This window comes from Chelonia mydas, chromosome 3 (genome assembly GCF_015237465.2).
Source record: "Chelonia mydas isolate rCheMyd1 chromosome 3, rCheMyd1.pri.v2, whole genome shotgun sequence".
Classification (NCBI taxonomy): domain Eukaryota; kingdom Metazoa; phylum Chordata; order Testudines; family Cheloniidae; genus Chelonia; species Chelonia mydas.
Window position 1 is genome coordinate 8113015 of NC_057851.1, and position 27307 is coordinate 8140321.

Genomic DNA, 27307 nt, shown 5'->3' on the forward strand with positions numbered 1-27307 from the left:
TATAAAGAAGGCATCCGTTATGGTAATTAGACAAAGTGCTAATATCGATACAGAGTCCTTCTAAACAGGAGGTATTTTTTTTTTAAAAAAGATAGTTACTAACTGCAGGTTCAAAGAAAGAGCTCAAACAACAAAGCTTGAATTCCAGCTTTGTCTCCTTTGTTTACCAGGGATTACACCGTGTTGGGAATTCTGTGCAGCACAGAGAGACATCTAGTGGCTGAATAAACTACTTCAAGTAAACAGATCATAGCACAAAAGAAGGCAAAAGTGAATAGCATTTTATTTATATTAAGGGATCTCTCCTGAGCGCATTTACATTCGCTGAGTGAAACAAATGAGAGTTAAAGGTGCTCAGTGTAAACTGACAGACCACGGTCATCATCAGGCAGGATTGAATTTAAGATCTCTGGAGCTTAGTGCATGAGTTTCTACTGCATGACCTCTCTCTTGCGTCCCGGTGCCACTAGATGGGACAGAACACCACACCCTAGAGGTGTGTGGGTTAAATCAGCACATGACCGGAGGCATTCAGAACCCTCACACAATCTGTCCCTTACCTCTCAACTAGGCATGTTGCCAAATGATTTCTGGTCCTTTCAATTTTGAGACCTTTCTTAGATTCTCTTGAGCTATCTTGAAAGAGAATGCTTAGTCATGCAGTAATGGCTGTTCAATATCCCACCCTTTGCAACACTATAAAAGCCCAAGGACTTACAGCAATGATAAAACTCTGCAATAGGATTGTGGGAAGCAAATTGGTTTTAATTACCTGGGTGCTTTCTGGCTAGCTAGCAGAGCAGCCTTGTAAATGAGAATTAATTCATCCACCTTAAGCTAATGCAAACCCATCTTGGCATAAGAATCAGACTTTATTTTGTGTGTCATCTGCAGGGAAAATAATGCCTAATTATTATTAGTACTGAGTAACGCTTATGAAAATTGCTCTACATTAATTTCACATGGCTGGCTGGCTAATGGATTCACAAGGGCCTTGTAACACTCTATAAAAAGACTAATAGACACTAAAAACAAGGGGAACACATTACTCTAACAGCTATTCGTACGCGATGGTGTCCACTAGCATTAATACCTGTATTTATTTTGCCTCCCATTAATAATATATCAGCCAATTATAGAAGCTGTGGCAATGGTTGGCTGTCAAGCAATGTTTCCTAATGCTGCAGTCTAATCAGCTGTGGAATTGTTTCCCCAAGGGAAATGATGGAAGGCTTATCGCTTGTGTCATTGCTATGGAGAGGTTCCATAAAGTGCTAATCTATAGCACGCTGCACGGAAGAATCCTGTGTTTACAGGGAGACATTGGCTAACCTTGTAGATCTTTCCATCTCTAACATCTACAATTCTATGAGACTATAAGAACAATGAAGGATGTAAAGCGGTATGAGCCAGTGTTTAGAGCAGGACCCTTGGAAACAGCAAATCAAGGTTCTAATCCCGGCTTTGATGCCAAGTCATCGAGAGACCTTGGGAAAGTCACATCAACTCCCCGTGCCTTGGTTTCCCTATTTGTAAAGTGGAGATGATAATACTCATCCCCTTGGCAATGCATGTTAAACTCCACAGATGAAAATGGCTTTTTAAGTAGTAAGTCGTGGTGTCTTTTCTCAGTCTATGATATCACAGGGCTCACCATTAGCAACAGATATGGCTGAGTTACCACAGATTTCCCTTACGGTTAGAGCAGGGAATAATATCAGGGGTATCTCAGATAGCTCTGGGTGGTAAGTAGAACTGATTGAAAAAAATTGCGACAGAAAAGTTCCATGGGAAAACGCAATGTTGTCAAAAAATGTTCCATGGATTTTTTTTTTTTTTTTTTACTGATTTGAAATAGAAATGGAGTATTTCATTTTGACCCTATTTCATTCTTTTAAAATGTTTTGCCTTCTAATTAATTTTAGTATCAGATTAATACATGTAATATTGCTATCTATAGATCATAATCTTCTGCATACATATTATTGTATGTTGGCATTATCAAACTGAAATGTTTTGATAAGGTCAGTTTGATGTTTCTGACGTAATGTTTCAGAATTTCCACCTCACACAATTGTTCAAGATTTTGAGTTCTCATCACGGTTTGGGTCGAAAGGATGTTCCCTTTGAAATTGGTTTTTCCCGACCAGCTCTAAAATGTTAGCAAATGCTGATTTTTCTTTCTCGGTCACTGCAGGTGAAATATTAAGATGGCCAGTTAAATCACTCCACAGTGCTACCAGCACACCTGAGTTCTAAGTAGATTCAAAGTCTGCGGGGGAGGGAGAGTCAGACCCAGCGTTTTGGTTTGGACCCATGTTTACCAGGGTTGCATGCCAAGAGCCGGATCATGTGTTGTCCACACAGGCAGAGCTATCCCTAGGGGACAGTGAATCGGGGTGATTGCTTGGGGCCCCATGCTTTGGGGGGGCCCCGCAGGCCAGTGCAATTGGCTGGTGCGGTCGGTCCTGAAAGTTAGGGTACCTAACGAATGGGATGGAGAACAATCCTGCCATTATTACCCTTCTTTGACAGGGTAACCGATTTCGTGGATATGGAGATAGAGGGGGACATAATATACCTGCACTTTAGCAAGGCTTTTGACACAGTCCTTTATTTCATTCTGATAAATAAGCTGGAGAAATGCAGGCTTGAGAGAATACCATTAAGTGGATACATAATTGATTAAACAACTGCAAACAAAGAGTAACTATTAATGGGATGCTGTTGGATTGGAGGGAGATCTCAAGTGGGGTTCCCCAGGAATCTGTTCTGGGTCCAGTGTTGTTTAACATCTTTATTACTGACCTGGAGGTAGGTATAGAGAGCGCACTGATCCAGTTTGCAGATGGCAAAAGGTTGGGGTGGGTGGTTGCCAACACTTTGGAGGATGGAGCTAAAATTCAGAGGGTTCTTGATAAATTGGAGAAATGAAATTCAACAAAGACAAATGTCAGGTGCTATGCTTAGGGAAGAAAAACCAACTGCACAAATCCCGACTGGGGGAAAATTGGCTTGGCAGCAGCACTGCTGAGAAGTTCCAGGAGTTGTGGTGCATCACAACCTCAACATGAGTCAACAATGCGATGCTGTTGCGAAAAAAGCAAATGCAATTTTGGGTTGCATAACAGCGGCACAGCGTGCACGCCATGGGAAGTGATAGAGCTGCTCTGCTCAGTGCTGGTGAGGCCTCCGCTGGAGTACCATGTCCAGTTTTGGTCACCAATGTATAGACAGGATCTAGAGAAACTGGAAAGGACCCAGAGGTGAGCGACAAAGAGGATCAAAGGGATGGAATGCAAGCTGTGTGAGCAAAGGCTGAAGGAAGTGGGTATGCTTAGTTTGGAAAAGAGGAGATTAAGGGAGATATGATAGTGGTCTTCAGATATTTGAAAGGCTGCCACAAAAAAGATGGAGGGATGTTGTTCTCTCTTGCCGCAGGGGGCAGGACAAGAGGCAATGGGGTCAAACTACAGCATAGCAGACTTAGATTAAATCTCAGGAAAAACTTCCTAACGGTAAGACCAGTAGGACAATGGAACAGACTGCCTGGAGGGGTTGTGGAAGCTCCTTCACTGGAGGTTTTCAAAAGGAGGCTGGAGCCATCTGTCTGGGATGGTTCAGACCAGGGGTTGGCAACCTTTCAGAAGTGGTGGGCTGAGTCTTCATCTATTCACTCTGATTGAAGGTTTCGCGTGCCAGTAACACATGTTAACATTTTTAGAAGGTCTCTTTCTATAAGTCTATAATATATAACTAAACTATTGTTGTATGTAAAGTAAATAAGGTTTTTAAAGAGTTTAAGAAGCTTCATTTAAAATTACAATGCAGAGCCCCCCGGACCAGTGGCCAGGACCCGGGCAGTGTGAGTGCCACTGAAAATCAGCTCGTGTGTGCCTTTGGCACGCACGCCATAGGTTGCCTACCCCTGGTTTAGACACAACAAATCCTGCATCGTGGGAGGGGGTTAGACTAGATGACCCTGGTGGTCCCTTCTAACCCTATGGTTTGATGATTCTATTATCATGCCATCTAGGAACCAGGTTCAATCCTGATCACCCCATCCCTGAAAGTGGATGGCAGAAACAGAGGATTCAGAGACATGTGCCGTGAATGGTTTAGAGGATTGGGGAGACATCCATTAGAAAGGAGTGGTACTGTTTAGTTTAGAGAAGAGACAAATAAGTGACTTGATAGAGGCATACAAGATAATTAATAGTATAGAGAAGGTAAACCAGGCCCTGCTCTATATTCCTTCTCATAATATAAAAACAAGAGGACATGCAATGAAACTGAAAGGCAACAAAATAAAAACAAAGACAAGAAAATACTGTTTTGCGGATCATATAATTAGCCTGTGGAACTCATCGCCACAAGATATCATTGAGACCAAGAACTTAATATGATTCCAAAAAGGATTGGACATCTCTGTGGGTAATGAGAATGGCCACAATTATGTTAGCTGGAGTAATAGGTTTCTGTTAGTGATGTAAATTCTCGTGCTTCAAGGATTAACCAGCCCATAAATTTCCAGGTGTTAAGAAGAAGCCTCCCTTACAGGTAAGTGAATTGTCCATTGTGGTGTTTCTTCCACCTACCTCTGAAGCAGCTGGTCATGGACACTGCCAGAGATGGCAATACTGGATGGATGAACCAATGGCCTGACCCGCTATGGCAATTCGCCTGTGGCTAGCCACATCTGGTCAGCTTTGTGGGCCAGTGCAGACTGGGAGAGGAGTTTGGCCCCATCTCCTCCCTACCCCATTCTGGGTAGCCTGCGCTCTGGGGGTTCTAGGAGAGAGCATGCGCCTGTGATTGTACTCTGTCCTTGTGCAGGGAATGTAGGGGGGAGGGGAGACCTCTTGTAGTCATCTTCCCTGCCCTGCACATCCACACAGGGACAGGACACAATCCGACCCCGCCTCAGGATCTGAGCAGGATGAAATACTGAGTGCCTCCTGCAATAGTCACTGCGAGCGCTCAGCGCTGGCAGGCTTGGGCCCTTAGCCACTTAGACAAATACTGAAACACTCCTGTTCTTTCCCTGACTGCGTACAAATGTCTTTTTCCAATTCCCCCTCCCTCCCAGATAGCTCTCTGTTCCTCTGAGTGCTAATCTGCCTCACAGACACAAAGCCAGCCCACGGCACGCTCGGTCTGTTTCTTCAAACAGCATCTTCCCATGGTACTTTCAAATAAAACAAAAGAACTATGCTGATTTAACACAGCGTAGACATTTTATTTCAGCAGGCGCAAATATCAGAGCACTTATTCTTTTCCAGCAGGAAAATGCCTCCCCTGCCCCAACCCTCTTTAAACCCATCAGTTTGCGAGAATATTGTCATTGAATCATAAGTGACACATGGTCATATATTAAATCTAATAGGGCAGCCCTTTATTTTTATGTATTTTATTTATATTCCAAGGTCAAAATGAGAGGGAGTGTTGTCTAGTAGTTAGATCTAGAGAAATTCTATTCCTGTGTCTCCCGCTGACTTGCCGAGTGACCTTACGGGCAAGTCATTTAGCAGCTCAGCGCCTCAGTTTACCACCTGTAAGCATGCGAATCATCGCCAGACATTCACTTCTCTTGAGATGATCATCCAGATGTATTGACCAAACAGAGATGCTGACTGAAGCCAAGCCACTTCCGGGACAGAGGGCAGTAGATATTTAACAATGCACGGCAATATGAAGAATGCCAGTGTGACGGGATGTATTGGGTCCTTTGAGGCTCCCCGCTGGAGGCTTCTCCCCAGAGAAGGAGCAGTGAAGTTGGGTCCTCCAGGCATGCCTAGAAAGGCTGCAGGGAAGCAGCCAATCAGAATGCAGCAGGCTCAGTTAAAAGGAGGTGCAGGGCGTACCCAGGTCAGTTGCTGGCTGGGACCAGAAGGGTGAGGCAGACTGTGAGAGACTCCCAGTGAAGTGGCCTGTGGGAGACCTGGTCAACAAAGAACTTTCACCCTGAGGTAAGGGTGAAGTGAAAGGGACTATGTAGGAAGTGGTCCAGGGAATAGCAGCAGTAGTAACTATTAAAGGAAGCAGCATGTGGCTTCCTGTTTGTAGGGTCCCTGGGTTGGGATCCAGAGTAGTGAGTGAGCCTGGGTCCCCCCACCAGTTGCTGGGGAAGCGGTCAAAGCCCCAAAAAGGGAATAAGACTCAGTACTAAAAGCCTGGGAAAAGGGCTAGAACAGGGGTTCTCAAATTGGGGGTCATGACCCCTCAAGGGGTCACAAGGTGGTTATGTGGGGGCTGTGAGCTGTCAGAGCTGGCACTGTCAGCCCTGCCAGGCCTAGGGGGTAGGGTTGCACTCAGAGGCCTGCTGTGTGAAAGGGGTCACCAATACAAAAAGTTTGAGAACCACTGGGCTTGCGTTTAAACAGGGTCAGTGAGACCTGCTGAGGACAGAGTCTCCAGGGAGGAAGCTCTGGGAGCATGGCTCTAAACCACGGCAGGGACAGACTCAAAGCTAGCCCAGGAGGGGCTGAGAACTGAGCTCAGAGACAGGACTGCAGACGTTACCAACGACACAGGGGTCAAGCTCTGTTGGACCTTGTTTGTTGTATGTTGACTGTGTGTGACTTGGCTGGAGGGCTGAGACACTGAAGACTCGCCTGATGAGGGAATTGCCGATGGCGGGGGCACCATGAGCAGAGAGAGTGAAGGTTCACACACACCTGCCAGGAGGAGCTCAGGAGAGGTGAGTGCGCACTATCACAGCCCGTCTCTCGGCAAGATTGTCTTAGGAGGATGGGATGAGATCTGGAGGCGATCCAGACATGGGACCGAGCATAATTTGGAAGATAGGCATTCCTAGCTAAGCACATTCATAAATCTTTCCCGAGGCACAATAGTAAGGAGCGTCTGTGCATTTCCCTTGCATTCTTCACTACACAAGTGTGTTGGCTTTGCCTTCTGGCACAGAAGTGGCTTGGCTTCTGTTAACACTTCTCTTGGTGGCTGTCCTTATTGTAACAATGGTCATGGCCACCCTCAAGTCATGCCGCTCTGATTCCAGTGTTCTGCACTGTTGCTTTGAACACACCTTCATTCTTTCCTGGGAGAGGATAATATAAGTCGTAGTTGTCTAGTTGCATTACTGCCATGCTGTAGGGAGGCTGGCACCGTTGGAAGTAGCTCAGAAGACTCCTATCTGGACAGGGAGGCTTCCAGAATGCTAATTTGAATGAGGACCCAGACTGATGATGCCTGTTGCCTATTGCAAGATTGATAGTTTTCAGTCTAGTTTCTGGTACCTGCCTCATGCTTAGTGCTAGCTTGGCAGAAACGGGGGGGCCCAAATGAGAATGAAAGGTTTGCCACAGATCAGACAACTGGCCGTTCTACTCTAATAACCTAGAATTGGTCGATTCCTGAGGCTCCAAAAATGCTCAATATGTCTTTTATAATTAGTTGTGCAATGATACATCTCGGGATAAACAGCTCCTGCACGTGCCCCCTTGCAACCAAAAGCATGAAATGTAATCTATATTAATTAGAACTCATTGGAAAACAAAATGGGCCTCCCAGGAGAAATTCCACTCTTGCAACATTAGTTTTTGGGCTGAATTGGGGATAAATGATTAAATAGCCACATTTTTTATTAAATTTAAAAATTCCTGAAAAATTTGGCTTCAGAACTATCTAAATGTTTAAGATTTTCTTGATTAACAATTCCACCAAATGGAGCTTTCAAAAGCAAAACATTTTTGATTTTTGACAAAACCCCCTTGTACAATGAGGAAAATGTTTTATCTGAAATTTTTCGGCTAGCCCTAAGACCGATAATTTGCACAGAGCCTTATGGCTGACAATTGCAAACCAGTCTGTAACCATTATAAATTTGCAATAATATGGCACTTAAGACCCCTAGTCATAGACCAGAATCCCATTGTGCTAGGCTCTTACAAACAGAACAAAAAAGACAGTCCCTGTCCCAAGGAGCTTTCGATCTACAATTGAACCACGAGCCAGCAGATTGATACACACAGACAGAGGGGAATCCAACTAAACAGTGAGCTAGCATTGGTCAGCATGATCGGCAATGGTCTCTGCACACCAGCAGCTGAAGTGTTGTCAAATTTTATGGTGGCATCACGTCAAAGTAGAGTCTTAAACAGCGATTTGCAGCAGGATAATGTGTTCGTTATGAAGGGCAGTGCAGTAGAAAGCACAAAGATGCTTTGTCTGAATTTGTGTATTCGTTACAAAGTAAGTCTCAAAACACCACTGTGAAAAAAGCATTAGCATTTTTCAATTGAAGCAGGCAGAGCTTAAGTGACTTGCCTAAGACCGTTCAGTAAATCCGTAGCAGAGTCAGGGGGAGAATCTGAAAGGCCCTTGTCGCGGGGCAATGACGCGCCAGTGAGGTGCCTCCTGTCGGTCGTCCTGGGAATTAGCTCTTCCAGCCAGAAGCGCCCTTTGCAGGCCAGTGTCTCTCCCGCCGCTGGCCCCCGTGTCTCTCCCGGACCCTGGTGCCCTCCTCCATCAGGGTTCCACCCCTGCAGTAACCCACAATCCAAGTCTCCCCACCCAGGGGATTCCCCAACCCTCTACCCCCCCACCTTGCCTCAGTGGCCACTGCCAGTCACCATCTAGTCCCCACTCCCTGGGGCAGACTGCAGACTATGAACCACTTATCATTGGCAAGGGGGGTTGGACCAACTGCCTCTGCCTATCTCTGGGCTGCCCCTCTGCAGCCCCAGTACCCTTTCATCAGCCTTTCACTAGGCCTGCAGCCTGGGGCGTTGCTAGGCTGGAGCTTCCCAGCTCCCTCTGCCCTTCCCCAGCACTGCTCCACCCTAGGTACCCTTCTTAGCTTCCCAGGCAGCCAGGTCCTTCTCTCTAGGAAGCTAGAGCAAGTGTCTCCTCGCTTCTGGCCCACAGCCCTCTTACAAGAGCCAGCTGGACCCTGATTAAGCTGGCCACAGCTGTGGCTGCTTTCCCAATCAGCCTGCTTTTCCCATTCACAGCCCTCTCCCATGCTTTAATCCCTTCAGGGCAGGAGTGGGGTAGTCACCCCGCTACAGTCCTTAATCAACATTCTGGCCAGTATCCACTAGCCCATGCTTCTCCATTACTCTAACATTGGTGTACATTACTACCAATGTTGTTATGGTTGGCACAATTATTCAGCCCATAGCATCTTGCTTGACAGCATCCTGCATGGGGGAATTCCTCGGGCTGAATATTTTGTTTTCGTTGTTTTAACGGTACCAGCCATTAATGTGACTAAGTGAAGCACTGTTCCTTGGTAGAGGGCTGTGTTTACTGGCATCTTCTGCTCTTGCAATTGTGCTCGCTCTCTCTGCCGCGTGACGCATTTGTTTCGAGAGCTCTTCAGCCTGCTGGGACTTTGACTGAGTGATTTAGCAGGTGGTAGTTGCAGTGGAATGTATTACATTTGGCATCTCTGGTAGATTCTGAACTTCAGGATGCAACTGGAACGTAAAAATCGTGTCTCTCTCAAGAATTTAAAAATTGGTGCTGTTTCTGAAACTTCTCTGTGGACGTTATGCACACCTTAAGCAAAAGCAAGCCAGCGCAGATGTCTCTAGGGTGGGGCACAAAGTGGGCAGAGGAACAGATGGTTTTGTGGTCAGGGAACGACACCCCAGCTCAGGAGGTCTGAGTTCAATTTCCATCTCTGCCATGGACTACCAGCGTGATCTTAGGCAAATCTCTTACAGCTAGATTCTCAATCTCTTACTCCCACTGGTGAGTAGTTCCTCACATGAGCACTCCCACTGAAGTCTATGGGACAGCTTACATGAGTAAATCCTTATCAGGAGGGTGGGTATCGCGGTGGTGTTTGTGTCACAATCTGGCACTTAGCCTCTCTGTGCTTCAGTTCTCCATCTGTTAAATGGTGATAATAATAATTCCCTTTCTCCTGTGTTTTGTCCGTCTTGTTTGTGTTTGTACAGCACCTAATACAATAGGTCCTTGATCTTGACTGGGACATCCAGGGGCTACCCTTAGGGATCTGAATGGCACCCCCATTCCATCCTTAACTCCTGCTCCCATAAGGGCTAGGAGCCAGCTGCACATTGTGGTGGTTAGAGCAGAGGACTGTCAACTCTTTGCTGTTGGAATAGAACCACACTGATCAGCTGGGAAGGGGAAAGAGGAAACCAGAAAGAGGCTGGCTGGGGAGTAACTTTAGAGAGGGAGGCTGCTTTTTACACTCTGGCTAGCTGCAGGCCTTCTGGGAAATTAGGAAGGCTCTAAACGTTAAAGCAGTCTAAAGAAAGCTGCTGGAGAGGTAGGACTGATAGACTGGGACCCTGACAGAAAGGAAGTTTTTGTATGCAAGGCTTCTGATGGAAGCCTGGGCTAACAGTGCCGTGGCGGGCACCCTGGGGTCTTGGCCTATGTGTTCTTTGGTTTCCTTGGTTCACTAATTGCCTCGGGTCACAAGCCACCAAGTTGAAAACTAATTCAGAACTAGCACTGTCTGGAGCAGCAGCATCCGCACTGACTGTAGGACATGCAAAAAACAGTGCAGCAGCTGGAGTGGCAAAAGGGGCTGGTAGAAAGGCTGAGGAAGTTGTAGCTTCAAGGAAAGGAGGAGTGGCCAGTGGGAACATAAGAACGGCCATACTGGGTCAGACCAATGGTCCATCTGCCCAGTATCCTGTCTTCAGAGGGAATGAACAGAACAAGCAATCACCTAGTGATCTGTCCCCTGTCGTTCACTCCCCTCCCTTCATTGCTTGCTCTCCCCCCCCACCCTCACCCACTTTCACTGGGCTGGGGCAGGGAGTCGGGGTGCGGGCTCTAGGCTGGGGCCGAGGGGTTCAGAGTGTGGAAGGAGGCTCTGTGCTGAGCCTGAGGTGCAAGCTGTGGGAGGGAGTTTGGGTGCTGGAGGGGGCTCAGGGCTGAGGCAGGGGGTTGGTGTGCAGGAGAGGTTGAGGGGTGTGGGCTCTAGGAGGGAGTTTGGGTACAGGAGGGGGCTCCGTGATGGGGTAGCAGGTTGGGGTGCAGGCTCTGGCCAGGAGGTGCTTGCCTCAGGCTCCCTGCCTGCCCTGGCCCCGCACCACTCCTGGAAGCAGCTGGGACGTCTCTGTGACCCCCTGCAGGGGATGGCAGTGATCTTCGCGCGCTGCCCCTGCTGCAAGCGCTGCCCCTGCAGTTCCCATTGGCCACAAATCCCGGCCAATAGGAGCTGCAGAGTCGGCACTTGGGGTGGGGGCAGCACATGGAGACCCTCTCCTTCCCCCCCAGGGGCAGCAGAGATGGTCCGACCGCTTCCAGGAGCAGTGCGGGGCCAGGGCAGGTAGGGGGCCTGCCTTAGCCCGGCTGGGCTGCTGGAATTTTAGCAGCCTAAAATCTCCTGGTTTGGCTTCAGTAGCCTGTAGGAGATAGGGCCTGATTCCAGGAGACTCCCAGCAAAACCAGGAGGGTTGGCAACCCTAAGTCCCATACCCATATGTTCCAATGGAAATATCGGCTGGTGCCTTTCCTGACCATGCATCATCACTACTGTTGATGATGCATTGTTCCTCCCAGTTAAGGTTATGCTTTCCTATTGTGTGATATTGAAAGGAACACAGGCACTGCTAGACTGGATCTGACGCTTCTTCCATACTGTCTCTGACAGCAGCCAGCACCTGCTGCTTCAGAGGAAGGCATAAGAAACCCCATGCATTAACAGAAAGGAGAAAAAAAACCAGGCTGCTCTTCTCATGCTAGTTTTAAGGGTCTCTGATGGGCCTCTGTAGCTGATAAACAGTCCTTCTCCCCCTGCCCCAAGCTGTTTAGTAACTTAGTCTCTACAGCAAATTCCCTCTGCCAAAGAGGTCATCCTTTTGTGCCCCCTCCCGTGTCCAAGTTTCCCCAAAGAATAGTAGTTGAGAGGAAGAAACAGAACTTTAGATGCAGCCAACTTGACTGAGGAGCTAAGAATAGCGCTTGTGTATCACCATGACGACATCTCCTTAGTAGGAACATGGACTTTAATCACACATTAGGCGCAGGCTGGCTCTGATGCTATATAAAGAGCACTTTTGGCAAAGGCAAACGATGGCTCATGCACTAGGCAGAAGGAAGCCAAAGGGCTCCACTTATCAACCGGAGCCCACCCTTTTGCTGCATGGAGTTGGAAGGAATACAAGTTTTCAAAGCGGGCATTCTTACTGGCCCCATCGGCGCAGTGCTCCTTGATGCTGCTGCCCCTGCCATGCCTGAGTAGTACATCGCAAATAATAGACAATGCAGTCGGACCCAACTGCAAGACCCCCTGCAATGCCCAGTCAATGAGATGAGTATGGATGAATGGGGTGGGGATGAACTACCAGTCTACTCCAGCTATCTTCGTTCTCTCTACCCTTGCGGTGAGCACAGTACAGACGTTTTGCAGACCTCGCATACAATCCACTGCAACTCAGTTAGTTCTCCCTTTCTCCTCTGCAGCTGGTTTCTTGCAGGAAAAGGCGGTACACGTCCAAAGGCAAGAATTTGCCTGTGAGCCCATTGTTTGTGCTTCAACAGCTTTTGCTCCTGTTACCTGCACAGCACTGCTTTCACCTAGAACATAAGATCGGCCATACTGGGTCAGACCAGAGGTCCATCTAGCCCAGTATCCTGTCCCCTGCCAGTGGCCAATGCCAGGTGCCCCAGGGGGAATGAACCAAACAGGTAATCATCAAGTGATCCATCCCCTATCACCCATTCCCAGCTTCTGGCAAACAGAGGCTAGGGACACCATCCCTGCCCTTGCTGGCTAGTAGCCATTGATGGACCTATCCTCCATGAACTTATCTAGTTTGTCTCATGCTGGGATGAACCAAACACTCCTGGTCACGTTGAGGGTTACAGACACTAAAAACTACTTTAGTGGCAAGAACAATCTTTTGATTCAATTGTCAAGTGTTTATACTTCATCAGTATTTTCTCAGTCCGACATTAATGGCAGTAGTGTCATGCATGTTGCTCGTTTCGTTAGAAACCTAGCAGCCTGACAGTCCAGTTGGGTAACTGGAGAAACTAGTACACTCTGGAGAAGCTCAGCCCCAGGATATTAAAGGACCAGTAAGTGAGTGGCAGCACTGGGAAACCTTTCAGACCTGCAGCTGTAGGTCAGGGGATGTAGCAGAGAGGGCTGCGGCTATTCTATCACAGCTGAAGACTGCGCAGACAGTTTCCCTCGGTCAAGTGAAAGTCGGCTCCGTACATTTTGATGATCTCTGTGTGTGGAAACCTATAAACACTCATCGTAGCTGCTCAAGCAACTCTGGGGAGTTGGATTAGCTGCAAGGTGGCGATTAGAATGGTCAGCTGGCAAGAAGCTTCTGCAAGGGGCAATTTGCTACCTCCTGCTGCTGCAGCAATTCCGTAAGTGACCACCTGATGGAACACTAGGTCTGATTCTCTTTTCTCTTATACTGGTGTGAACCCGGAGTACCTCCACTGAAGTCAGTGTGGTCACAGCACTATAAAACCCTTGCCAATGAGAACAGAATCAGGTTTGTTCTTCTGATAGCTGGTATGGCAGATGCTCCACTTTGGGCCTTTCTATAAATATTAAATATGAAGGAGCTTTGCTTTACTTGTAACTCTGGAATGGGACTCTGGAGATCTAGGTTCTCTTACTGCCTCTGGCACAGAGGCCCTTGGGCAAGTAACTAAGGGCTTGTCTACACTTTCAGTGCTGCACCGGTGCTGCTGTAGCGCGTAGTGAAGAGGCTACCAAGCCACCAGGAGAGCTGCTTACATCCGTGTAGGTACTGCATCTCTCCAAGAGGTTATGTTAATGGGAGAAGCCCTCCTGTTGACCTAGAGCTGTCTACACTGGGGGTTAGGTCCATATAACTAGGTCTCTCAGGAAGGTGGATTTTCCACCCCTCTGAGTGACTGTTATACTGACTTTTAAGTTGGGACTATAGACCAAGCCTAAGGCCTTGGTCCAGCAAAGCATTTAAACATGTATAGCTTTAAACACAATAGTCCCACTGACTTGCTAAAGAGACCCCTCATATGCTCAGTTATCCATATCCTTAAGTACTTTCCTGGATGGGCCTTGATCTCTCTGTGCTTCACTTCCCAGTCTGTAAAATGGGGGGGAAAACAAGTCTGCTTTATTTGTGGGCAGGTCTACACTCAAAATGCTACACCGATGCAGCTGTGCCTCTGTAGCCCTTCAGTGAAGATGTTACCTATGCCAATGTGAGAGCTTCTCCCGTTGGCATAGTTAATCCACTTCTATGAGAGGTGGGCCTTACCCATAGGCGGCAAATTATATGGCCCAGTGGTGTCCTTTCTCCACCAGTATGCAGGAATGTGGGCCTGGCTCCACCAATGTTTGGGCTTATATTTAATCAGTTGTCCTGTTCATAGGAAGGACCAGGGCAACCACCCTGGGTCCTACACTTTAGGGGGCTAGCAGAGGGGTCTGGTGCCAGCAGCAGTGAGCAACCCAGCCCCTGCCCCCCCTTCCCCCTCTCTCCAAGCCTCTGCCCCGTTCCTTTCTGGCTCTTGCCCCCTCCCTCGAGCGATGTCGGTGGGGCAGAGCAGGGCAGGCTGGGGCCAGGTTGCTTGCTGCTGCTGGTTGCAGGCCCCCGCTATAACCCTCCAGGCCACCCTGGACCCTGCATCCCCCTGAAGCATGGGGCCTCCAAAGCACAGTGCCCGGGGCGGTTGCCCCAGTCAGTCCTACGGACGGGACAGCTCTGCTTGGACCCATTCTCGGCACCACCAAAAATTATATAAACCTGGCACTCAAGGCCCTACCCATGTACCTTAGTTGGGTTTTGCTGATTTTTATTCTGTAAATATTCACTTGCTGTGTTCTACCAAAGAAAGGGCTTGGATGACTTCACATTCCAGGGGATTCCTGAACTGGAAAGGTAACTGGGGGAGGTTGCAAGGTTGCTTTGTGGTTTCCTAGTGCCAGACCTGGGAGTGCAGCTCTGAAAGGAGGCTCAAGCCATGTTTCATTCCATTTAGAAGAGGTCCCCTAGATTGACTGAACCTGGCTTCTGTTGCTGGCCTCTATATCTGGCAGAAGGGTTACAGGTGCAAATAACTTGGTTGCTGCAGCAGCAAGCAGCATTGCTTACTATACAGGGATGTATCAAGTGCCTCTTGTGGAATCCTTTATACCACTTGAAAGTTCAGATATTCTGCTCTCAGGTGGTATCAGCTATTCACTTTTTGCTCTGGTGGATCAGGGTTATCAGCCATTAAATCGGTCATTTGGTCCCTCATGTATTTTCTGTTAGCTCTGACCCAGAGCTCATTCTAGCAGCTCTCGGACCAGAGAAGCTTTGCTAAGAGCCTTGCTAGAAAGCATTTGTAACCCTTTTTTTAACTGCAAGTGACGCACAAATGCTACTGCCTGGAGTGATTTCTTTTTCTTCCAAGACAACTGCGATAGCCATGTGTGAACATCATGACAGCCCTGATAATTTTTTACCAGTTTTGGGAGCTATTGATTTTTAGCCATGTATTATGGGTGCTGAACACTCAAAAATCTGATGCCAAAGTGCTCTTGAAAATCTGCTCTCCGAGCAGATGGATGATCTAACTTCAAATTGCAGTTTCCTTTTTAAAAAATGAAAAGCCATTTCATCCCTTGAGAACGAGTAACTTCAAATTGTATATCAGGAAGAAGCTTTCTAAGGAGGAGAGCTATTAGACTGGCAACACTAGAAACTCCATCACCTGAAATTTTTAAAATTACGCTGGGTAAAGCATTAGACTATAGTGTGCTGGCTGGTATGTGGCCTAAATGTTCTATCTACCATTCCTACTCTTGTGTCTGTATGATATGGGAGGAGAATGACATGCAGTAGCTTTTGATGCACTGGTTACATGGCTAGACACATTCCAGACAGATTTTTATGAGCAACGTGGCATGTGTCCACATAAGTGCTTGCTGAAACTTTGTTTTGTTAGTGGCCTTTAGTATGACATACAAAAGGAATCCTTTGCATTGTATCTCGATCTACAGGATGACGGTTCCATCTTCATTAAGAGCACAAGTCCCTAACTCAATAAGGTTGATTTTCAGAAGGGCTCAGCAATCACAACTGAATCCAGACGTTCAACAGTGCTAGGCTCCTACTTTCATAGTGGTTTTTTTTTTTTTAAGGGCAGAAGGGACCATTATCATCCAGTTTGATCTTTTTTTCAGAGTAGTAGCCATATTAGTCTGTATCCACAAAGAACAAGAGTACTTGTGGCACCTTAGACCTCTTGTGCCTAGTGCAGGCCATAGATGCCACACAGGCCCATTGGCTGCTGAGCTGTTTTGAGACTCTGGCCATCGTATGCCACAATAGGAGATGTGGGGTGCACCAACACTTTGCTAAGTCTGGCCCTCATTTAGGTGTTTAAATGGGAGCTGAATTCTTTTCAAACTCTGGCCCCCAGTTGTAGGTTCTGAACCCTTAAAAATGTGGCCGGAGATTAATACAATTCTAGTGCGCATTTCTTTTCAAACTGAAAGCATCTTAAAATATCTCACTTCTCTGCCTGGAAAATGAAAACAGACTTGTCTGTTTCTCTCACAGGTTCTTATTTGTTAGACTCATTGCCAGGATTGTTTGTTTTGGCTTTTGAAAAAATGTCTATTTGATTTTTTTAATTTAAAATGTTATTGGCCTTACATCTTGTAAACGCTTATTTTTAATACATAAATGTAGGGCAAACCACCTGACAGTGTCCCTTTTAATTAATGTTTGTAATTGAGGAATATGACCTCTAGATGGCAGAGTTTCCTTCTCTTGTGCTTTATTGTCTCTAGCTGCTCACTTCCATGCAACATAACTAAGCTTATTACAACGGAGTTTGATATAAGATACCTTTTTTGAGATCTATGTAGTCTGAGAATAGGTGGCTCAGCATCTTGATATTGGGGTTAGAGGTCTTTTCTTCTTTAATTCACCAGTTCAATCTAGCAAGTGATGGTTTAGTGCACACATCTCAAGTGTCCTTTACACGAGGGTCCAAGTACCCTGCATTCCACCCAGAGTTGGTGACCCCCTCATTTTCATTATGGAAAATTATGGACAAGTGCAGAATCTTGAAACCAAGGTTACAGCGGAAATTGCTTACCCCATTTAGAGTGTAAATTCTTACGGGCAGAGACTGTCCCTGTCTGTTTGTACAGGGCTTAATGCAATGGGGCAGGTTGAGGGGTGCCTTTGTGAAATGAGTTCAATGCTTTGGCTCCATTACCTAGTGGGCAAGTGTCTAAATCACAACTAGCACCACCGGTGGCCTTGTCAGCAGAGATTGGTGATATCTTGGGCCGTTAGCATTTTTCTTTGCTTTTACAGGCCAGCATGGGCATGTAGCACTCTAAAAGCATATTTTGAATTGGTAAAAACGTTGACCCGCTTTTTTTTTTTTTGACAGTTTGAGCACACGGGTCAGGGCTACTAGCTCAGCCAGCTGGGCAGAGGTCCTGGTGGGCAACCCCTCAGCCTTTACAGTATCATGGAGGGTCACGACAGCATAACCCACCCTCCTTTGCCCATTTATGACAATGCTGCTACCATTAGTGTACCACTCATAATTTGCATTTGGGAGCAGCTGATTCTTTAAGTCTTGGTGGCTGGAGTATTGGGCATTTATGATTTTTAAACTGTCATGTTTGTGTACCTCTGTTTCTGGCAAGAGGGTGGCTGGGTTAAGGGTGGGGCAAGACTGCAGGGTGACCTCGGGGTTCTCGAACAGCTTAGCCTGATACCGCACTATCCGAGCCTGGGTGAGCCAGAGACCACCCTTGGTGTCCAGCAGTGCTCGGACCATATGGGGAGTATACACTTGCATGACTCCTCCCAATGTTAGCTTTTTGGCTTTTTTTAAGTACTAGGGCAGTAGCTGCGACCGCCCGTAAACATGCCAGCCAACCCTTTGCAACCTGGTTGGCTTGTTTAGAAAAATAAGCCACGGGATGTTTCCAGGTCCTCAACAACTGGGTTAGCACTTTCAGGGCCACTCCTTTTTGTTCATGTGTGTACAATTGAAATGGCTTAAAGAGATTTGGTAGACCCAGCTCTGGAGCTTTTATTAGCTTTTTTAAAGATTTTTAAATGCCTTGTTGGCTTTTGGGGACCAGTGAAAGGGGTTGTGATTTGTTTTTTTTGTTTTTTTTGACACAGTTATATAACAGTTTAGCCCATAGTTTAAACTTTGGGATTTATATTCTGCAAAAGCCCACCATACCCAGAAAGGCCCTGAGCCATTTACAAGGGCTTGGGGTAGGGACTTGACACATAGCTTTTTTTTGTTTGTTTGAAAGCTGGCACTTTTTTTGCCGTAAGTGAAACCCTAGGTATTGTACTTTTGGGAGGGCGATTTGAGCCTTACTCCGTGCGACCTGATATTCTTGATACATCTCCCTGGGCTTTTCCATGGCCTCCAAGGTATCTGAGCATCCCCCCCAGAGGTATAGGGTTCTTTTTCTCTGGGCAGCAGGGGATTTCATTTTTGACCTGGTTTTATGCATTTTTTTTTTCTTCCCCCTTCTGGATTTGTTTTACCTCTGACATGGGGTTCCCAAGACTGTGTCATAGAGGTGGGTTTCCATTTTGCTGTGGAGGTGCTGAGGTTTGTGCCATCCCAAGGCCTCCCAGGAGCAAGTCCCAGGTTTGTCAGCTGGCTGCTGAGGAAGCTCTACCTCCTGCACAGGGGAATTTGACTCTGGAGGCTGACGGTGGAACAGAGCTATGGTGGTTCTTCGGGGAACCTGCTGGTCCAATCCCATGTATGACGAGGAAGCTGAGAACCAAAACCTTGAATGTGACCCAGTATTCTATGCAGAGCCAGTGCAGAGAGCAGAGCACGGGGGTGATGCGAGCTCTGGGGCAGAGCAGATGTGCTGCTGCAGTGATCTGAACCAGATGTAGCTTTTTTTATTTTTTATTAAGGTTGGCAATTGCATTCCTACATTTGCAGGAATAGAGTCCTAGATGCTAAGGCCTGAAGGGCTCATGATGGTTGCCTAGTCTGAGCACCTGCACAGCACAGGTGAGGGGATTCCACCCAGCAAGTCCTGCAGGGAGGGAATTATACTTCCTTTTTCCTGAAGCAAACACAGTCAAGCCCAATAATGGGCAGTAATAAGAGCCAGAAGTCACGAATGATCACCACAGCCAAGTCCAAATCCACCAAGACAGGGCACAGTTGTCTTGTGAACTGCAGGTAGAAGGATGGGCCAGTGGTTAGGACACTAACATGTGAGAGGCCCATGTTCAAGTCCCTTCTCTGACACAACCTTCCTGTGACCTTGGGCAAGTCACTTAGCCATCCCATGCCTCAGTTCCCCATCTATAAAGTGGGAATAACAGCACTACACTGCCTCCCAGCGGCATGGTGAGGATAAATACATTAAAGATTGTGAAGTGCTTTTGAGATCTAGTGATGAGTGTCTATGTAACACTTCTGTATTATTATTACAGAGCACCCCCACTCCCAGGGAGCCCTGACTGGCGGGATTTCTTCAAACAGGAGAATCCAACCTCACAGAGCTCCGGTGGGCTAGAGAGCAGGCAGGAAATCCCACTCATGCTTCCTGCTGTGAGCTCTCCTGCAAGAAACTGCAGTTGCATGGGCTGCTGAGAGCACACCTGTGCAGTGACAGCTGCTGCTGAAGGGTGCTAGCAGGCCAGGCGTCCAAGCTCTGGGCTGTGGCCTGGGCTGAGGGAGCAGCCTGAGCCTGGGGCCCTGATGAGCCTGCACACAGTGACTGAGGATCAGACAGAAGGAGGCCCCACCTCTGACTGAGGGTCTGCTTGGCGCTGATGGACGTGACTATTGCTGATCACAGTGGTGGGGTGATTTCTGGGTGAATCCCTGCCTACCCAAGGGCAACAAGGAGGGGTCTCCATCCCAAGGCCAGGGGTGGGAGTTTGGAATGAACTACCACCAAGGGGCACCCCCACCACACACCTCCTTTGGCTTCAACCTGCTGCTCTTGCTCCAGTTGCTGACCTCAGCTGGGAGATGGTGTCGCTTGCATCTGATGGGCAGGTGCTGTGGAGCTGAGTGTCCCCTCCATGTCTTCTCACAATCTCCCCTGGTGGCTCCACATGGAGACTGTAGCAGTCTTGGCGGGAGGACGAATCTCTGTGGGACTCTACAGGCAGGAGCTCTGGAAGAGGAGAAGCAGGTGATCGTCTCCCTGGGTTGGGTCTGACAGCAACAGCTGAACCCATCTCATCTAGTGCTTGCTCCATCTCTGAGGAGGGATGGCAGGAGTCCATGGTCAGATGTGTCAGATCCAGGGGAGAGGTCCAGTCATGAGCATGGACATACAGCCCTTGTCCATGGCCACAAGGAGTTCCCCCATCAGGGCCAAGAGCATTATCACTGTTCCCACCCTGGCCTGAAGCCTGACTGAAAGGGGTTCAGGATTCTGATACCACCTTGGTGGAGCTGGACATGACCTGGGAGCAATTCTCAGCTGCCTTGCCCAGGAATGGGAGGATGAATACTAGGTGGTTGGAGATCAGTTGTGGTGAGCGATGGTATCTTTCCAGCTACAGCCTCTGAGAGAAACAAGGACAGAAGAGTGACATCTCCCTCTCTCCCAGCTCTGTACCATCCTGCTCCCCTCAACATGCCTGATGTTTTGTGCATTCTCATGTGGTCCAACTCCCATTGTTTGCAGCTCAGTATCCTGGTTTCACGTTAGTAGGGAAGCTTGCTTTCTTGCTGTCTCTGCCTAGAGACCCTCAGTCTCCACAGGTGTCAGGCTGGCATGTTTAATTGGAACTAAAGTTCTACAAAACCTTTTTTTTTTCAGTCCAAAACTATTCCTCATTATACAGAGAACAGTTCAATCAATATGAAACCAAGAGTAAACGAAAAGATACTTCATCAAATGGTACTTGGAACGTAACAGCTCTGAATCTGACTGATAACCACCAACAGTTACTTAAGTAGTCCTGTAATGTTGCTAACTGAGGGTTAATAAACAGCATAATTCTGTTAGCTTGGTTAAATTAACAATTACATAGAAAGTATAGTCTTGTGGCTGAGGCACTAGACTGGGACTCTGAAAATTTGGGTTTAATTTCCAGTGATTCTATGCTGTGGGCAAGTCACTTAAAAGCCCACTGCCTCAGTTTCCCCATTTGTAAAATGGGGAGAATGGTACTTCCCTACTTCACAGTTGTGATGAGAGGAGAAAGCCATGAATACCTGGGAGCAACTCCAAGTAGATGTTGTTGTGTTTTCATTGCAAGCATAATGCTAGAAAAGAGCCAAGAGTGGCCTTTTCAAGCCAGCCCCTCCAAACTGGGAAAGGAGGAGTCAAGCAAAGCCAAACCGAGTCCATGGGTGATGTCTGGCTTCTGAATCAAAACTCCACAGTTCCTGCTTCAACTAAAAGCCATTCCATGGCACCAATGTTGCTGGTTAGGAAAAACTCCCTCACGGAGTGAAAGGTGCATGGGAATGTGGGGAAGGCCACTGGAGTCAGCATAGGGTGACCAGATGTCCCATTTTTAAATGGACTGTCCCTTATTTAAGCCCTCCTGCAGGTGTCCCAGCTTTTCTTCAAAATGGGCAAATAGTCCCATTTTTTCTGTCTTCCCCCTGCCCCCCATCCGTACCGGCAGGTCCTGCTGCTGGCTGGCAAACAGGGATCCAGACACCTGACCAACAGGGGTGAGTGGGGAGGTCCAGTAGCCAGCGATGGGGGTGGGTGCGTAAGGCTGGTGGTTGGGCAAAGATGCAGCGCACAGGGATGGCTGCTGGTCCAGCAGCACAGCCCCCACTGCATGCTGGCTCTTGGCCAGCAGGACTCCACCCTGTTTTTTGGCCGACATGGGCTGCGCCCTGCGATGGCTGGTGAGGTGTGGGCCGGTGGCGGCTGGTTACTTGTCACCTCTGCTGCCCACCCATTGGCCCTTTACATGCTCCCCCCTCTCGCTGTCCTCTCCCTGCTTTGCCCCGTTGTCTTCTCCCTATCTCCCCGGCAGGGCACATCCTGCTCCCAGCACTGTGTGGAGAACCAGCCCCTAGTCAGAGCGCTCAGCTCACCAGCAGCCTGGCTGGCAGGCTCCTTCCTTCCCCCACTGCCTCTGGCTGGGCTGGTGCCCCGAAAGCCCAAGACCCACCAGCCGAGGGTGCTGGCCAGGAGGAGTCGAGCCCAGCATGTGCCAAGCCCTGCATAGCACTGGCATGGGGAAGCCTCTCCACCCCTCAGCTAAGTTCTGGAGTGGGAGGGGGAAGCAATTTTTTTTCCAGCCTATTCATGCCCTGAACCTGCAGGCTCCACAGCAGCCCCTGGGGCAGGGGCTTAGCACCCTCTTCACCTACCCCTGTCCCTGTCCCCAGGGAGCAGGAGGCTGCTCCATCCCAGGGTACCCTCCCCTGCTGAGCCACCTCTCTGGCCAGGTTCGCTGAAGCCCCTGCAGGCAGGTTCCCTGGGCCCTGGTGCACAGTGCATCCTGAGAGCGTAACCCCTTCCTGCCCATGCTGTAGCCAGAGGCGGATGGGTTACATCATCATGGCCAGCAGCAGCCTGGAGGTGTTACCTGTCTTTCGACACTGTGTGTTCAGGAAGGGATGGGGGGTGGGGAGGAGAGATGAGCTCTGCAAAGACATGGGCCAGGTCATCCCTTCCTCACCTCCTCCTCCCCTGCAGATGGAAGCAGCTCCTGTCCCTTCACTCCTGCACAGTGCTGAAAGGATGCTGCTGGCCACATTGTGGTGTGAACCCTGGCAGAAATCTGACAAGGGGGAGTCATGTGACCCTGCATCCCACCCCCCCCCCCCCCCCCCCCCCGCACGTGTTGCTTCTGGAAGACGTGGTACCAGGAGAGGCGGGTCTGTCCCAGGGGCCCAGCCAAGCATGGAGGGTGGAGGGCACTGGGAAGGGAGGGTCAGAGCAGTCAGTCACCACCCCCTCCCCCATGTGAGAGGTGTACAGGAGTGTGTGTGACCTCTCCCCGTGTGGGGGGGAGGGAGTAGGCATGTGTTTGTCACCCCGCCCATGTGAACCCTAAAGCCTTACAGATAAGAAGGTAAATAAAAAGAATCCAGCTACACAGTATTTCTTTTTAACAGGGGCTCAGTCAACTTAATGTTAGTTTGAACGTTTGTACTGCATAGTTCTGATGGATTGATTGCAGCTGAACTCGCTTGAATATGAGTAATCTTACCAGGTGCCTTCAGCATAGGGAAATGTGGTCACCCTAAGTAAGAGGAAAACCTTAGACTAGGTTGTCTTGCATCCAGTCAGGTGTGACACTCACTGAGATGGTCTAATTCCCACTGAGAATTGGGAACATAATGCTACCGAAATTGAAATGCCTTTGAGCCAGTCAACCAGAGACAGCAAGAGACTGGCTCCAGGGAGAGACAGGAGGTCATGAGTTCCTGCGTGAGTCACACCTGGGGCTGACTCCCATTAGAAACTGAGCTGTGCCCTTGTGATCAGTACTTGAGGGCCATGCAGGGAAGAGAGCTGGGAAACCTCACTCCTGGCTCCACCTGTCCAAAGCAGGTAAGGATTTTCTTAAAGGGGGGAAAGCTTATGTCAACTTGATGCTAACTTAATTCACTGCCCCTTCCTCATGCACATCCCAGGCTCTGTGAGATCTAAATCAGAACAACAATCCCTGCATGGTAATGGTAACCTGTCTGCTAACTCAGACAGTTGAAGCTGTTTGGCTTTGTAAAGATAAACCGCATTAACCTTTTCAGTCCTTGGGTGAGAAACTACCATGCAGAACCCTTGGTGACGGTTAGGACCGAGGGCCAAGATGTTCTATAATGATGGGCGGGGCCCCAAACCTGAAACACCTTAAAAGTGCCTCATTCTCAAAGGGCAAGTGCTCGGCTTGTTCTGATCATCAGGCCGTCTTAAGATGCTTCAAGTTATGCACCCCAAATTTGTCATCATATGAAAATCTTGGCCAAGGGGTCTGTCTTCCCTGATAGCAATGAACCCACATCCTACCGCAGAGTTAGGGGTCACTGTGCTAACTTTCAGACCAGATGAGGAAACTGTGTGGCCCCAATCTATTAGTGACTATCTCTGCTGGCAACTGGGAGCCACTCCACTGAAGTCTCTGGGGTTTAAAAATCCAAACAAGTGGATTAAATGAGAGCAGAATCAGGCTCTGTGGATTGGCACTTAAGAAATCATAATAGATGTCTGTCTGGGGATCTGGAGAATACTGCGGAGGCAGAGAGAGGAAGGAATAGAGTTTCACCTTTTTATTCTTTCATCTTGGCAACAATACACACCGTGTGTGTGCTGGGAAAAAGTCTGTGAATGGCCAAATTAACAATAATATAAAGAGGACCCCCCCCTCGCCTCCCCATACTACCCCTCCCTCTCCCTCTGCCGTCCATTCAGATGGCTGACAATAAACAAGGTCATTTGATTCATTCAGTTCTCAGTGTAAACAAGGTCTCACAATAAAATCCCCCTCTGCCCCCCCTCTTTCTCTAAGAATAGATTCCCCCCTCTTCCCCCCCCCCCCCACCAGGGCCCAGCTTCTCTTCTCCCTTCATCCCTGGATAGCCTGCCACTGCAAATCCAGCCCCACTGCCACTTCCTTGCTCCCAGTCCAGGCTTTGTGAGGCCCTGTTTCCTATTTGGTGTGGGAACCTCAGCTTCCCTGGGCAACATCTGCACGGATGGCCCGGCTTTCTCATATGTGTCAGAACAAATATCACCTCTTGGCAACCAACAACAACCTGCCTCGCTGGGGCTTTGCGATCCAGGGATAAACAATCAAGGGACCCGAATCCCCCACCTTGGGAAAGAACTCCCAGCAGCCAGAGCTTGGGATCCGCTTCCTTTCTTCCCAGGCTGCTGGGACTTCTTCCCCCCCAGGGGCATTCTGGTCCCTTGGTTGTACCTCTTTCTACCTGCACTGCTGCTGGCCGCATGTGTGCGCGCTGGGGGTGGAAAGGAACTGGGCAGTTGTGTGCGGTGTCTGGGTATTGGGCTCTGGAGGTAGGGGTGGGGGTGTGTGTGTGTGTGTGTGTCAGGCCGGGTATAGGTACTGGGCTTGGGGAGGCTTACTCAGGTGACTTGCCCTTCCCCTATTCAGGGGTTGCCTGCCAGGGGCCAGATCATCCCCTGGAGCAGGCAAGGCCACCCCTGAGGCCTGGCTAGGGTGACCAGGTGTCCAGTTTTTGAACGGGACTCTGGCGGCTCTGGTCAGCACCGCCAACCACGCCGTTAAAGGTCCGGTCTGCACTGCTAAGGCAGGCTAGTCCCTACCTGTCATGGCACCGCCCTGCGCCCCAGAAGCAGCCAGTAGGCCCAGCTCCTAGATGGGGGTGGGGAGGGGTCACAGGGCTCCACGCGCTGCCCCCACCTCCTGCCCCACTTACTAGCGTTGGACCTTCTGGCCGCTTTTGGGGCACACGCAACATGGTGTCAGGACCGGCAGCCTGCCGTAGCCCTGCTGCGCCACTGACCCAGGAGCCACCTGAGCTAAGCCTGCACCCCAACCCTGCTCCCAGCCCTGAGACCCACCCCAGAGCCCACACCCCCTCCTGCACCCCAACCCCCTGCCCCAGCCCTGGGTCCCTCCAGACCTGGAGCCCCCTCCTGAACCCCAAACACCTCATCCCTGGTCCCACCTCAGAGCCGGCATGCCCAGCTGCAGCCAACACCCCCGCCCTGCACCCCAAGCCTCTACCCCAGCCCAGTGAAAGTGAGTGAGGGGAGAGCGAGCCACCAAAGGAGAGGGAATGTAGTGGGGAAGGGGCGAGGCTAGGGTGTTCTGTTTTGTGCCATTAGAAAGTTAGCAAGCTTAAGCCTAGCCCAACTTATGCCCTTGTTAAAATGGCCCCTACAGGCCACTACATGGGTGCAGAATCCACATGGGTTGGCCCTGCATGTGTAATCATGCCCCCCACCTGCCCTAGACATGCTTCTACTCTCTTCCTAGCCCTCCCTGGAAGAATCCTGGTAGAGCTAGCTCTGCACTTGGCACTGTGGTTTCCTGCGCCAGGGATATTTGCTGCAAGGTCCTTCTGCCTGCCCTGTGCCCCTTTGGCCAGCATAGCCACACAGCACCAGTGAATTGGGCCCTCTGCGTAAGTGTATGAGAGGGAGGTGGTGTGTGAGTGGCCTGAGTTTTCTGCTTTGATCTACGTGGGTGGAAATCCGGAACAACACCCCTGAAGTAAACAGGGCCCTGATTTTTACCTTTGGTAGCTCCACTGACTTAAAGAGGGTTTACTTCTGATTTAAGCTGGTGAAAGTGAGAGGACAGTCAAGCCCTGTGTGTATGTGGCTTTGTGTCTAAGTCAGTCTGAGTGTGGTAGGTTATTATCTCTCTTCCTAGAAAACAGCATGAGACCTTTCCCCTGACACCTCATCCTCTCACTGTGTTTGCCATGGGCGGAAGCAGCACAGTCAAGGACATTAGGTTCTCACCAGCTTCCTTTCTCCCTCCTCTGGGTTGATACAGAGACCGATAAGTCAGGAGCTGCGCAGAGAAGCGGAGGGTTTCCCGGCATGCCACGCTTATTGCAGCTGGCTTCTAATAGAGAATGATTAGCTGTGCAGCAGACAGGGTGAATATCTTTCAGCAACACCTTTTGAGAGGGATAATCCGCTCAGCGTTTTGTACTCATTCTGGTCTGCTAGAACATTGTCACATTGTGCAGTTTGACTAGCACATGGATGGGAAGGGTAGCTTTATTTTTCCTTTCTTGCAGAAAGGTCTTTATGTATTTTTTTTTTTTAAAAAAAAGGCTGAAGCAAGTGGAAGATGTTTAAAGTCCTGCTATATTTGAAGTTTAAGTAAATTTCCCACTGTGTGTGTTTATATTTTTTCAATCTAAAACAGACCATATAATGTCAGACTATGATGCAGCTGATTGAATAAGGTCCACTGTGTGAAAGGTGTGCTTTGTGGCTGAAGATGTCGAATGGTTAAGGCATGGGGCTCAGGGGAACTGGGCTCAATTTCTGGCTCTGCCACAGATTTCCTGTGTGTGAGCTGGGGGCAGTCATTTTAATCTTTCTGTGCCTCAGTTGAGATAAATACTACTTCTCTACCTCCCCTCTCCCCCCACCCTTTGTCTTTATTTAGACAGTGAGCTTCTTAGATCAGCAGTCTTTTTACTCTGTTTGCACAGTGCCTAGCACTATGGAGACATGATCTGTGACTACAGTCCCTAAGTCCTACAGAAATACAAATAATACAGCACCTGGCACAATGGGGCCTTGAGCTCAGTTGGGGCTGCTGGGCTCTACCATAATACTAATTTATTTTCCTCTTACCAGTGCAGAGAGATTATGTACAGAGTTTCCTGTTATTGGTTAGCCAATATAACCATTTTTTGCAATTCAATTGTTTTTTAAAAAGACTTT

The 27307-nt window shown here is 48.8% G+C and overlaps 1 long non-coding RNA gene across 2 annotated transcripts in view; it reads left to right on the forward strand.

The window, feature by feature from the left end:
• The first annotated feature begins 5731 nt into the window (after positions 1-5731).
• Positions 5732-27307, forward strand: part of LOC122464889 — a 35718-nt gene continuing 14142 nt past the window's right edge. The window contains exons 1-3 of one of the 2 annotated variants that reach the window (XR_006289296.1): positions 5862-5969; positions 6384-6700; positions 19410-20943. This is a non-coding gene — a long non-coding RNA (uncharacterized LOC122464889). Of the gene's footprint in view, positions 5970-6383; positions 6701-19409; positions 20944-27307 lie in introns of those variants that run through there. The other variant, XR_006289297.1, reaches the window with a different exon arrangement.